This window comes from Vicia villosa, linkage group LG2, assembly GCF_029867415.1.
Source record: "Vicia villosa cultivar HV-30 ecotype Madison, WI linkage group LG2, Vvil1.0, whole genome shotgun sequence".
NCBI lineage: Eukaryota > Viridiplantae > Streptophyta > Magnoliopsida > Fabales > Fabaceae > Vicia > Vicia villosa.
The window spans coordinates 174,376,742-174,390,392 of record NC_081181.1 but is presented as its reverse complement, the minus strand read 5'-3'; the positions used below and the strand labels follow the sequence as shown (position 1 = coordinate 174,390,392).

Below are 13,651 nucleotides of genomic sequence, written 5' to 3'. Positions count from 1 at the left end.
TGCCACAATTACACAACTCTAAAAGGCTCATTTTCAAAGAAAAGAAAATTGTTTATGACTTTTTCAAGACATTCATACTCTTTATTCTACTTCAAAATTCTTGCCCAAATTCCATTGATGTTGTAAACACGTTTTTATGGTTCAATCATATTTATAAGTTTATCTCATATCATTTCCATTATCACTCAATTCTTCAATCACTAATAAACCAAAAATCAAAACTTAACGTGGGTTAGACATTTTGTCAAACACCTGGAATGCAAGTTTGGAAATTTGAGTTATAAGCTTAGCAACTAACTTCAATAATCCAGATTTTTGCATATTAAGAGAAGAAGGTGGGTCAAATACATACTTAGACAAAGTAGAATAATTGAAATCTAGTAACTTACCTGCGGCTGCTTTGGGATTATGGAAGAGAAGACGGCGGCGGCGGCAGAGAGGAGGAAATAGAAGGAGTTTTTGACGGAAGGAAGATAAGACACAGAGGAGGAGGGAGGCGACAACGTCAGAGGAAGGTCGAAGGAACCACCACTGTTGGAGTCGGAGAGACATGAACTTTGCGTTACCTTTTCCTCTTTATTCCTTCCCCTCTTTTTTCTTTTTTTTTATGACTAACAAAAAAAATTGGAATGGGCCGAGCCCAAGCATATGCCCCTGCTGGCCGCATGGGAGAACCACCACTGCATGTTGATGTTCCAAATCCCATTATCCATCAGACACAGAATCCGGCTTTGAAGAACTAAAAAACAATAAATGAAATTTCTTCATAAATAGTAAGTATTTCATCTTACCCTTCCATAAATGGTAATTAGAATCATTCAACAATATCATCTTTGTATTTCACTCTATCATTCAAACAAGTAAAATAACCCTTAACCAAGAGATCTGATGCCACTCTGATGAGAAATTAAGACAGAATAAAAGAATAATACGCATCGGATATAGAATTCCTCAAACTTGTAGGAACCTTGAGGATCAACAACAAATATAAGACGACAAATCAAACAAATAAACAAACAAAAGAACACCGATATTTTTAACGTGTAAAATCCCTCAATATGAGAGAAAAATCACGAGTCGTCCAGACCAAAGAAATAGCTCCACTATAATCAATTGAGGGTACAAGAGAGTCTTAAAGTGATTCACAAACAAGTGCTAACAACCGCAAATCACAAAGAAAACACAAACTTTCAAATAAGAATCAAAAAGCTGAAAAATAACCCAAGTCAGCACCTCCAACGCAAGGCACATGTCTCTCAGCTCAGAACCTTTTTATTCAAATTTTGAATGGTCAAAAGTTAGATACATGAGTTGCAAAAATGCTCACAAAATTTCAGCTCGATCCGACGATGAACGAATCGGGGATCGTCGATTTAGTCAGAATGATGCAGAAAAAACGAAAAAATGAGTTTCTCCCCTCTTTTCTCTCTTTTGAATCCTTATTTTATCTCTATCTCTCTTGATCCTAAATTGACACTCTCCACTTAAATAAGTGAGACAAATGGACTATTCATATTTGGGTCTTTCTTCACATAGGAAGGGAACCCAAACCCAACAAATGGTTGGAAGATGCACAAGAAGGTTTTAAAATTTTCTCAAGTCCTAATAGAAATGTCGCGGTAAGCAAGAGTCGCCACCGACTTTTATTTTATCCAATTTAAAGAAAGGCTAAAAGAACAGAAAAAACCTTTTAAAAGAGATTTAGTTCGGGGGGGTAAATTATACAAAGGGAAGGTTTAAAGCACCCTGTGTATCCATGGTTATCCATGGGCTCTTAATTGCTTAGCTGACTTTGTTTTCAAAATGTTTGAATTGTTTGAAAAGTAGGGTGTGAATAGAAATTTGAATAAGAACTTTAGCTTGTAAATAAGCGTAGTCTTTTTTGAACTTGATTTTTGAAAAGAAGTGGGAAAATATTTTGATTTGAATTTGAATTTGAAAAAGAGCAAGCAATTAAAAAGCAATTACCCTTAAGTTATAAAAATAGTTCTTTTAGCTTTTCGGTTTGAAAAGGCTATCCATACCATAAGGAGGGTAGGTAGTCTTTTCATTGGATGAGAAGGGTCATCGAGTTATCGTTCGCCATAAGACTGTCCCTGCCATAAAGAGGGCAGGTAGTCTAAGGGGAGGATATAATAGTCATTTGATCTTTTAGGCAACAGGCGAGGATACCTTAGCAATTGGGACAATCATCATTTAAACCGAGGCAACATCGAGGGACAAGATCATTTTCGTTAAGGCAACTTCGAAGGGACATATGATCTTACGATGATTTATGAACTGAGGGCAACATTTGCTTTAGGTATCCTCGGAATCGAGGGACTTGACTATTTTTAGTATAATTAGAGGCAACAAGGAAACGGTAATAAGGCAACATGAGGGGTAACCATAAAGGTGTGTGGGTGCACAATCACGTGGTTAAGTTCAGTGATGTTATCTTGTAATTAGGTTATTCTAGATTAATTACAGGCTTGCACTCCCTAAATTACTAGCCATGGCAGAAAATAAAACAGTTAAAATCCTACGCTATTACAATAAACACCTGCGGGGAAGGGGAAATGAAGGCAGAAAATAAGAGGGAACAATAATTAATCAAAATCCTTGAAAGCCTTGATCTTCCTCGAACCCTCGATCAATTCTGAAAATTAAAAGGAAAATAATAAGGGGTGAGTGTATTACGGATTCATTGGCGATTGATGCAAACCCTATTTTAATCCAAAAGGCAAAAAATAAAATAAAATAAAATAGAATGATTTGAAAACTTATCTTTTTGATCTGTTGTGGCGCGTGGCCGAAGGATCTTGGCTAATCCTAAAAATTAGACACAAAGAAGAGAAATGTTTAGTGCATTAAAGACCTCAACAATTGTAACGTAACAGATCAAAAATTAAAATTGTAATAGTTTAGGCAAACAAATAAAAAGGTAAACCCCGAATGAAACAAAAGTTAATCATGGTTAATAGAACGAAGCAGGTTAAAAACTCAAACTAGGGTTAGCGCCTAAAATTATTTTGATCAAAAACCTTTAAAAAACTAATTTGATTAAATTATCTAAACCTGATTTATTTAGCCTAAAATATAATTAACTAATTAACCTAATATTTATTTAAATTGATTAATTATTAAACCTAATTATTTAAACTAATTTAAATTAATTATCTAGTTATTTAACCTAAAAACTATATTTAATTAATTAAAATAAAATTAATAATAACAAATTAAAAGAACTAATTACAAAGTTTTATATGAAAACCTAAAATACTAATTTATAAACCTAAATTGCTTTTAGTTGTAGTGAAAAAAACAATTTTACAGTAATTATATAAAAAAAAACAAATAAGAGAAATAAAGATTAAAAATAAAAATAAAAAGCAAGAACTTAGCTTTGTTTAGGTGTGGCGCCTCCAGGAGGGTGTACTGTGGAGAGCTATTCATCTGTTGGTGAAGCGCTGAGTGTCCATGGTGGGGGTGTGCGTCTCATACACACTGGATCTGCAAGGTTTACAAGTAAAAAAATAATGGTCTAACCTGGGGATCGAACCCAGGCCCCTGCGCTTGTCAATGATCCAAAACACACCTTGTCATCTGTACCAGCTTCGTTAGTTGATAATAATGTGCCGCTATATTAATATAATAGAAATACATTAAAAGAATTTGAATCAAAATAAATCCGCGCCCAGAATGCTTCTTCTTCGTGGAATTTTTTTTTAAAAACGCAGACACCTTTGGCAACGGTTTTTCTGTGTGGCCATAGATCTTCAATCTCAAAACCTGTAAACACGCATCAATAAACACAAAAAAATAACCCATATCAACTATATGTTAGCCCCTGAGCGCGAAATCGTCGTTCATTCGGACCAATTTGGCTTCTAATAACCAGTCCCCAATTTCAAGGTTCATGAACCCTAACCATGGTGGATTCGTCAATCTGCAACTAAACATGAATTAAGCTATCCAGAAAGCTTTAAAACATCATTATAAGCACAAACATACAATCGAAACGCATTCATAATGCATGAATCACCATAATCGAAACATGAAAAAATTGCAAACCGTGAAGCTTAATGGTACCGGTTCAGGGATGGTTTCAGCCTTCGTGAATGATAGGGATTCCTTCAATGATCTCCCAGGAACGTATTAGACTCCTTAAAATGACTTGAATCGATCTTAAAATCCAAGAACACTTTTGATTTTTTTTCGAGTTTTGATGAACTCGGTTATGGTCTCCTAAGGCTGCCAAAACCTTGTGAATCCTCCCTCTGCCATCTGAATAGGTTTGATACTTATAGCACTTGTATTTAGGTCAACAAAATAGGATTAAATCTCTTGGAATCCATGATTGCAATCTTGAAAAATATGAGTCATAAAACTTTCCAAATTTGGTCAATTTTGATCCAATCTTACCAATCTGCAATTAGCACGAAATTTGAAGTATTATAAGGTGTGATTGATGATTAAAATTTGATCAATATAATATCTCCAATCAAATCTTTGATTTTCCTTTGATTTTCATGAATTATATCACTTTTAAATGAATGAAAAATCCATATAAAATCAAATAAAACTCAATAATTTGTGGGAGTTGGATTGGATATCTTTGATAGCTTGTGGATCAAGATTGGGTCAAAAAAGATTGGGCTCATTTGCAAGACATATCTCTCTCATTTTTTAAGATATGGAAGAGTTCTAGGACTTTTTGGAAACCTCAAGATGTCCTCTATAAGCCACTTTGGAAGCTTTTTTCCATTTGAGGATTTTATCTTGATGATACGGGCTTTGACAAAAAACTGCTTTTGGTTGACATTCAAAAAGGATCTATAATGTTTTGATCCATATCTCTTAAATGAAGCATTTCTAGCCTTGGCACGTGAGAGACAAAGTTGTAGAGAATTCAATTTCCTTCAAAATAGGCTTTGGTTGGCAAATTTCTGACGCACCATGTGAAAATTATGATCAGTCAAAGTTGGGTTGACTTTCTCCTAGAAACCCTAATTTAGTAACCTGGACTTTTGTTGATTTCTGATCTTTTATTGATGAATCATGATCAAATCTTGATCAAATGATGATAAAAAAATCAGGAGCTTTGACTGTAGTTTGACCATAGTTTGACTTTTAGGTCAACTAGTCGATTATTGATCATTTGGGCCATTGACTGAGCAATCCTTTGAATCAGGGCTTGACATTTGGCATGAGTATGCTTTGAACCATATGAGAAGCCATGGAGCTCACTTGAGTCATCAGAAGTTGATTTTCCTTGATTAAATCAGAAACCCTAATTTTGGATCTTGTTGCTTAGGAGGGAGTAAGTGTGCTCAGTTCATATATTGTCTTGAGCAATTGAGAGTCAGTTGAGTCAAAATATCTTGGAATATGATGGGCAAATTTATAGATTTAGGTTAGCTTGCTCCCTAAGCAAAAACCCAAAACTATAAAAGCCCAAAATACCTATTTTAGAACTAAATCAAATCTAATCTATTTTAAATCTAAATCAAATCTATTTAATTTAAATCTAAATCAAATCTGTGTGCAACAAACTGTTCCAACACTTTTAAATCAAATCAAATCTTTTTGACACAAGAAATTATAATTTAACAGAAAAGATAAAATAATAAAATGAGAAAAAGAAAGAAATAAAAAAAATTAATGTGAAAAAGAAAAATGAGATGGTGATTGAAAGATGGAAAATGAAAGAAAGTGAAAGTTGAAAAAGTGTCAAATGAGAACTATAGAGTAATTAATTGAATGCTTAAACTTTTACTATTTTAATCTTTTATAAGTGTAAACAATTTTAAATTGAAGGACATTATGGATAGAGCATTGGGTTGTTGAACATTTCCATACACTGCTTTTCCATTTATTGAGAGACTCAATAACATGTACACGTCCTCTAGCGTGACGGTACATTCACCCGTTGGAAGGTGAAAAGTATGAGTCTCGGGCCTCCAACGCTCACACAATGCCAATATAAATTTAGTATCAATTATAGTATGTACTAAATTCATTACGTACCCAAATCCCGCACGTTTAATATAAGACACAATTCAAGGGTCGGGAGCATCTATCGAGTGTGCACGGGTCCGAAATCTAGTGAAATCCTTTAAAAAAATTATTGACCTATAAATATTTGATTACCTTAATAAATAAATAATTGAATTGAGTAAACATAAACTTATGTATTTGGAAATGTTTGCAATAGTTCCCCGGTGTTCTTGACCCATAGTTAGAAGAGACATGTTTGCAAGAGTTACCGACTATTTGCTCTGAAGAAAACTGTTTGGTGATGCCGAAAATGAACAAGAATCACCACCTATTTATAACCAAATTCACACAATAAATACATATAAATAAATTTGACAAGACAAGTGCATGCAATGTTGAAATTCGTACACGATGCAATTCGCTAGGCCCACTGGCGACTACTCTCAAATTTTCATTGCTATCGCCACCCCCTGGCGCCTACTCTCAATTTTTCAATGTTGTCTCCACCCACACTGGCGACTTGTTGCATGCTTAAAAGACATGCATGGGTCAGTCTGAATACATGCAAAAGGGGAAGGCTAGTGTGTAAGAGATTCCATAGGTGTTCAGCAAACATGCATAAGTCTTGTCCAAATTGATTCTTGCATGTATTATTTTCTCCACCTAATGTCTTGCATGCATGATATTTGTCATACCCCAAAATTTGCCCATACCATTTCTCATATGCAATCTCAAAATCAAGACATAAAGCTCCAAAACACACTCTCCTATACAAAGGCTCTGAATTAGGGTTTGGATCATTCAAAGAAAAATCACTGAATCAAGGGCTCAAAGTGGTTCCATAAGGTCAGCAACATCCCCATAATCCTAAAATCATTATGTGATCAAGGGTTGATCATAATGATGCAAGGAAACATCAGAAGAGTCAAAAGTCAAAAGTTACTATTTTGGGCATGAGCTGAAAAAAGTCAATCAAACTTTGAAAAATTCACCAAATATTCATACCTCATCAGAAAAATTCCCACTAAAGCTTATTTTGAAGGGAATTCATTCCTCTATCCAATGGTCCAAGAATCAGAGCTCATAGGTCAATGGTTTAAGAGATATGGCTTCATACATTATAGGTCCTTTTCAAAAGTCAACAAAAAGACATTTTTTTCAAAAGGACATAAAATGAAAATGGAGAATAATTTTGATATGAGACCAAAGACACTGGCTAGAAGACTCTTTAAGGTTTCCAAAAAGTCTACAATCTTGAAAAAATATTGAGATATGGAGAAATGGCGTGGTATACAAGTTCACTTATTTTTCAAATGGGTACAAAGAGGAAAAAGCCTAAAATTCCAAATGTTTCTAAATGGGCTTGCATTATTGTTGCTTCATCCTCATTATAAGCCCATCCACGTGACAAAAACAAAGACCTTTTATTTTTCATAATTTTTATCAATTATTTATGATTTTAATTCTTTTAAATCATGATTTAATTGCATAAAATATGAAAATAATCAAAAATTTGATTTTCCTTCAATTTCAATCATCATCAATCCAAATAATATCCAATAATCATACAAAATTCGTGCAAAGGCTAATTGGTAGAAAAAGATGGGATTTGAATCATATTTAGAAACATAATTTCAATCATATTTTACCAAATTGCAAATCAAAGATTCATTGGGATTTCCTCACAAATTATCAACCCTAATCAACCTTTATAAATACATGACAAGTGCAGACCCTAAGGGAGGATTTTTTTCGGCAGTCAAAGAGTTTCAAATCCGGAGCAAAAATTCAAGAAAAACTCAAAATCATCTTTGGAGTTTAAGGCCAATTCAAAGCAGGGCAAGCATTCCAAAACGTTCCTTGGTGTTCACTGAAGGGATTCCAATCCTCACACGCAAGGAACACGTTCAGAATCTTCTCAAATCCGTCACGGTTTGCACTCACTTTCCTTTGATCGATTCTCTTAATTCACGCATCTTTAACATGTTTCGATTGCATATTCGTGTTCGTGATAGTATATATGAGGTTTCTGGATAATTTAATTGGAGAATCTGTGCCTAGAACAAGTTTCACCATGGTAGGGTTCGAAGCTTTCGAATTAGGGTTTTCCAATATAGGTAAAATTGGGAAGAACTATGATGCCTATTATATCCGTAAAGGCTGGACGATCATGTTAGCATATTCGCGATAAATTTATGGTGCTTGCATGAGGTTTTCGTTGTTGCAGGTGAATTGGCTATGAACAAAGTCATAGCTAATTCGTAGCAAAGTTAAGAGGCCAGTTGCAGGTTTTCTGAGGAAGATGAAGACGTGGCGTGGAGTCATTCGCCCGTTTGAATTCGCGCGCTCTTTTTCTTTTTATTTTTCTTGTTCTTCTTTATCTTGTTCTGAAGGCGAATCATAAACAAAACAAAGAGCTTGGCTGGATGGTAAGAGGCGCCTTGTGGAACCTTGGGGGAGCCGGTTCGATCCCCAGGTCCTCGCGTTTATTTTTCAACACATATTTCATTCTGATCCCATGCGCCTCATTCACAAGATTTGCTGTGCACCCTCAAAATTCAACCCTTGGATTACTAGCGCCTTGGATCGGACGTACCAGGATCCAAAGATCATTATATGGACACCCAGCCAACCCACACACGATCAAAAGTTAAGTAATTTCTAATTTTTTTAATTTTTTATTGCACAACCTTTTTATCTTATTTATAATATATATATATATATGATTGTTTTTATTTTTAATTTTATTTTTATACATAAAAACTATATAAGATTTCATAAAAACCTTTTATATGTTTATTTATCTAATTTATTTATTTAATTGTTTCCCTTTTAATATTTGTTTAAATGACTTTATTTATTTTAATTTACCATTAAATCTTTAAAAATTTATGTGTATTTTCTTTTAATTCTAAAAATTCCAAAAAAATTACTTTTTACTCAATTTAGTTTTTCGCCTCGATTTAATTAATTAGGTCGCAAGACCAATAATTAATTAAATTGATTTATCCTTATATTCCATTTGAATCTTAACCAGGATTAATAATACACTGAAAAATAAAATCTTTTCTTTGTGCATTGCTTTTCAGGATTAGCAACAGGATTTTACCTCCGACTATGCGCCACGTCAAAAGAACGAAGCTAAGTTCTTAACCTCCCTTATTCAAATATTTATTTACCTATTACTTTATTTAATCAGGGTTTAGTGCCCTTGCTAACTGAACTTCTCCTACACTTACTTTTTTCTATTTTTTTCCAATTCTTTAAATGGTCAGGGTCAATGCTTAAGGCTCAAGGCAAACCTTTGCCCATCAACCTTCATCAATCGAAGCTAAGTTTCTTTTACTCTTTTTCTTTTATTGTTATTGTTATTGATTAGGGTTAACCCCAATTATCATTTGAATCGATAATGCACTCATCCATTTTTCTGTTTATTCTTCCTTTTCCAAATCTTCAGGGTTTGTCAATTGCCAAAGCTACGAGTATCGGTAACCCTAAAACCCTAAACTATTATATTTTCTGTTTTTAATTATATCCCGCTGGTTTCAATTCCCCTCTCCTCCGCTGGTTACAATTTCCCTTCCCCATTATTACTGTTTATATTATTGTGTGGTTAGTAATCTTAGGGAGTGCAAGCCTTAAATCAATTTAGATAGTTAATTATAAGATAATTTTCTGAATATAATCACATGATTGTTGCACCCACACACACTTTTGGGGTAACCTCTCTGCTGCCTTGTTGCCTTGTTGCCTTGTTGCCTTGTTGCCTTGTTGCCTGTTTGCCTTGTTGCCTTGTTGCCTGTTGCCTTTGTGTTTTTGCAGAATAAGCCACGTTCCTCGAATTCGAAGATACCTCAGCCATGTTGCCTCGAATACTAAAGGTCATACGACCCTAAATGATGCTGCCTTCGATACACAATATGACCTCGACCCTCGGAAGTTGCCCACGAAAAAAGGCTGAGGTATCTTCTGGCTGCCTACGAAATGGCTTATTCTGATCCTTGCCTTAGACTACCTGCCCTTCTATGGCATGGGACAGTCTTATGGCAAAGGATGCTTCGATGACCCTTCAACCTCCAAACGAAAGGCTTCCTGCCCTCTTATGGCAAGGATAGACCCTTTCATTCTGAAAGGCTAAAAAGAGACCTATCATCTGAGTTTCAGGTAATTGCCCCTAATTGCCTTGCAATGCTCAATTTTCTATATTCTTTCTCAAAATTCTTCAAAAAAAACTGGCTACGCTCATTTACGAGCTAAAGTCCATTTTTCCTCTTTCATCTACATTTTCTGAAAACGAGCAAGCAAAGCAATTAAGAGCCCATGGAAAACCATGGATTAAAGGGTGCCTTACACCTTCCCTTTGCATAAATTACCCCCCGAACTTAGATTTCTTTAAAAAAGGTTTTTTTTCTGTTTCTTTTTGCCTTTCCGAATATTGTTTGGATAAAATAAAAGTCGGTGGCGACTCTTGCTTACCGCGACATTTCGATCGATAAAAAGTCAGTTCACCGTATTACAATATTTATACACCACTTCTCAAAAATATTAACACATATTTAGAAACACTAATTCCACATGTTTTTCTCTAAATAAAAGAGCGGATTTCTCGTATCTAAAAAAGAAAATCGAGTCCAAAATTAGAGAACCAGACTCTCAATTTTTTTACCAACAACCATATGTCCAACCTAACAATTCGGCCAGGTTTTATCAATCACATATACAAACTGACATAGAGGTTCAAAACATGTTCCTTAACCATAAGTATTATGGTTATGATTATCTGGAGTTGTACATAGTGTTGGAGCAAATTGTTTTGTCGCAAAATATGCACAACTCCAGATAATTGTTGAATAGTATATTCAAGGCAAATATTTTTGTATCGTATCCATAGAGATTAGGTGATATTACCGTCGTTCTATAGTTACTATCGCTTTAAGTTCAAATTGTAACAAAGTTGGTTAGAGTTGAGTTTCTATTTTTTTAATAAAAAGATAAAATGAGCAATATAAAAAGACTTGTTTCAATAATAAAAGAATGACAAGATTGGTTTTGGTTTCACTATCCCTATCTTTTATGTGACTTTAGCAACCAATGTATAACTTCAATAGTAATGAAAATGTTCTAGTAACCTCTCAACAACATTTATGTCTAAATGAAGTTGTGATGGTTAGCATATCAATCTTTAGACGATCTCTCCATCTAACTATCAATATACTAATCTTGAATGTTTGATACAAGTAGAAAAGTAGTGAATAAACCTATCTCTACAATTTATTCACCACTTGAGAAAATATTTTAGACCAAGATTTGAAATATATTTCTCAACTATAATCCAAATCTAAATATAAAAGATAGAACAAAAACATCAATTTATTCCAATACCAATGAAGTTCATACAAAAGTGCTAAAGAAGATACATAGTCAACAAGGATAACTACTACCTCCAATCCTGTCAAAGAGGGATTTAGCTACTCATCACCATGGCTGCTAGCAAAAGGTATGGAGAAGAAACTATGAACACCAATCTCTCACAAAGGTGCAAGCTTTCTCTCTAGAACCCTAAGCCTTTCAATGTTTGGTCTAATGATAAGATAACTTTTGGTTATGTTTTTCTATTCTCAAAAAATAATCCCAATTCGTACCGACTTTTCATATTCAAAAGATAAGCCTTCACTCATGACAAGTGGCAAACAAATTAAAAGAACAAGTTCTGAATCGCCGTGTTTGCGGCGCCAAGATGGTTTGCGGCGCAAACTGAGTTTATTTTGCCACATCAGATTCAATTCAAAGCTGAACTTGGTCTGGATTCTTCAGGTCGTGTCGCCAAGGTAGTTTGCGGCGCGAACTGGCTTTGTCAGCACTCCTTTTGCTATTCCAAGTCTTCATGCAATTCATCTTCATTTCCTATGATCTTCAAACCTTTTCAAAACACTACAAAACTAACAAACATGTGACATAACAATTCAAATAAACCTAAAACCAACAAAATTGCAAATTTACTAAATTGTATGAGTAAAAGTGTGATTATTGAGTGAAAAGTGATTAAAGGGACCAAAAACAATATATGAAAATCAGTACTATTTGGTCCCTAACAACTCTCCCCAACTTACCATTTTGTTTGTCCCTAAACAAAAATTCACAAGAAGCAACCAGAGCAACACAACAAGAGAATGATGACAAGATGACCGAACACTCAAATGGCTCAAAAGTATAAGTCCATTCAAAGTACACCTACCACAATGCTAAAACAAAGAATGAGAAAGAATGATGGTAAAGTGTAAATTATTCTCAAGAAATTCTAACAAGACATGTCAAAATTAAATCAAACCTACACACACATCATAGTGATGATGAATACAAGAGGTTTTACATTCACTCATCTGGACATTTAGATCAATAACAACTCAAATCATGCGTTCACCACAACAAGTTCAAAAATTATGTGCAAAGTGAGAATCAAAAGGGCTTTCATAGGTTGTAATGTGGGTTGAGTTACAAAGAAAGGGTGTTACTAGAGGGAAATTATACAAAAATGTCTATCCTAAGGGAGCATTCCTATCAATTCACTTAACAAATAACACTTGCTTGAATCCCATTTTCTTTTCTTTTTCTTTTTCATTATTTTTCAACGACACATATCGGGAGCGATTTTAATTCTTTTTCTTGCTTCATAATTCCAAAATGTGTTGTTCTTTTCTTATTACCACAAAACTCATAAGTACCACTTTTTCATAATTTCTCAATTAACTCTCCCCAACTTTAGGATTCAAACCATAGTAGATACAACAATGCTCCCTACATAGACATAGGCAAAAGGCACAATTACAACCATTGTGGTTGAAGGTTTTAATGAACAAAAGAAATTAGGATTCATCTATCAAACATATTTAATAATCACATGAATCCTAATATAAGCTCAAAGGGGTTAACTAAGGATCACTCCTCACAAGGTTAATTGATTCAACTTTTTGGCCAAGTGGTTTTTCTCAAATTCAAACAATGCCTCTATCACTTTCACACTTTTTCGCAAACAAGAATAATGCATGGTTTAGCATGATAAAAATGAGTTGAAATAAATTCCGGTATCCCGCATTTAGTGCACAGTGAAAAGCTTCCTCACAATTGGTTAAGTTCTAAATTTTGATTCAAAAATGACATGTGACTCAAGGAATTTATGCTAAGCAATTTGCACACACAATCAACTAACCATGTTAAGTCTAGAAAGTGATAAAAGTGTACCTTAATTTGCTTTGATACCGATTCTCATCATTGCCACTCGAAGTGTTCACACATCAACTCTAGTTCGCCCCATTGGTTCTTCAAGCTTCTCTTTGCAACAAGAACAATTAATCAAATTTTTTGAAAAGTTGGGTTATTCAATTTCCAACCAAACACACAATTAAACTACAATAAATAAAATGCAATTGTAAAGATGTTCACATGGTGAGACGAGAGCCACCATAAAGTACACCATTAAAAATCGAAAAACACCAACAAGTGATGTTTTCAAAAGTACAACCATAATTAACAAAACAAAACAAAAAATAAAACTAAAATAAACTACAAAAGTGCTACAGCACAACTTCAATCTTCCTCTTCATCACCGCCACCAACGGTCCCGATCACATCTTCCATTGTATCGTCCTCATTTCCCATACCGCTGCCTCCTGCA

The 13,651-nt window shown here is 34.3% G+C and overlaps 1 long non-coding RNA gene across 2 annotated transcripts in view; it reads right to left on the bottom strand.

The window, feature by feature from the left end:
• Positions 1 to 1,048: 1,048 nt before the first annotated feature.
• LOC131653021 (uncharacterized) overlaps positions 1,049 to 13,651 on the bottom strand; it is a 32,657-nt gene continuing 20,054 nt past the window's right edge. Inside the window, exon 4 of one of the 2 annotated variants that reach the window (XR_009298929.1) lies at positions 1,049 to 6,307. This is a non-coding gene — a long non-coding RNA (uncharacterized LOC131653021). The other variant, XR_009298931.1, reaches the window with a different exon arrangement.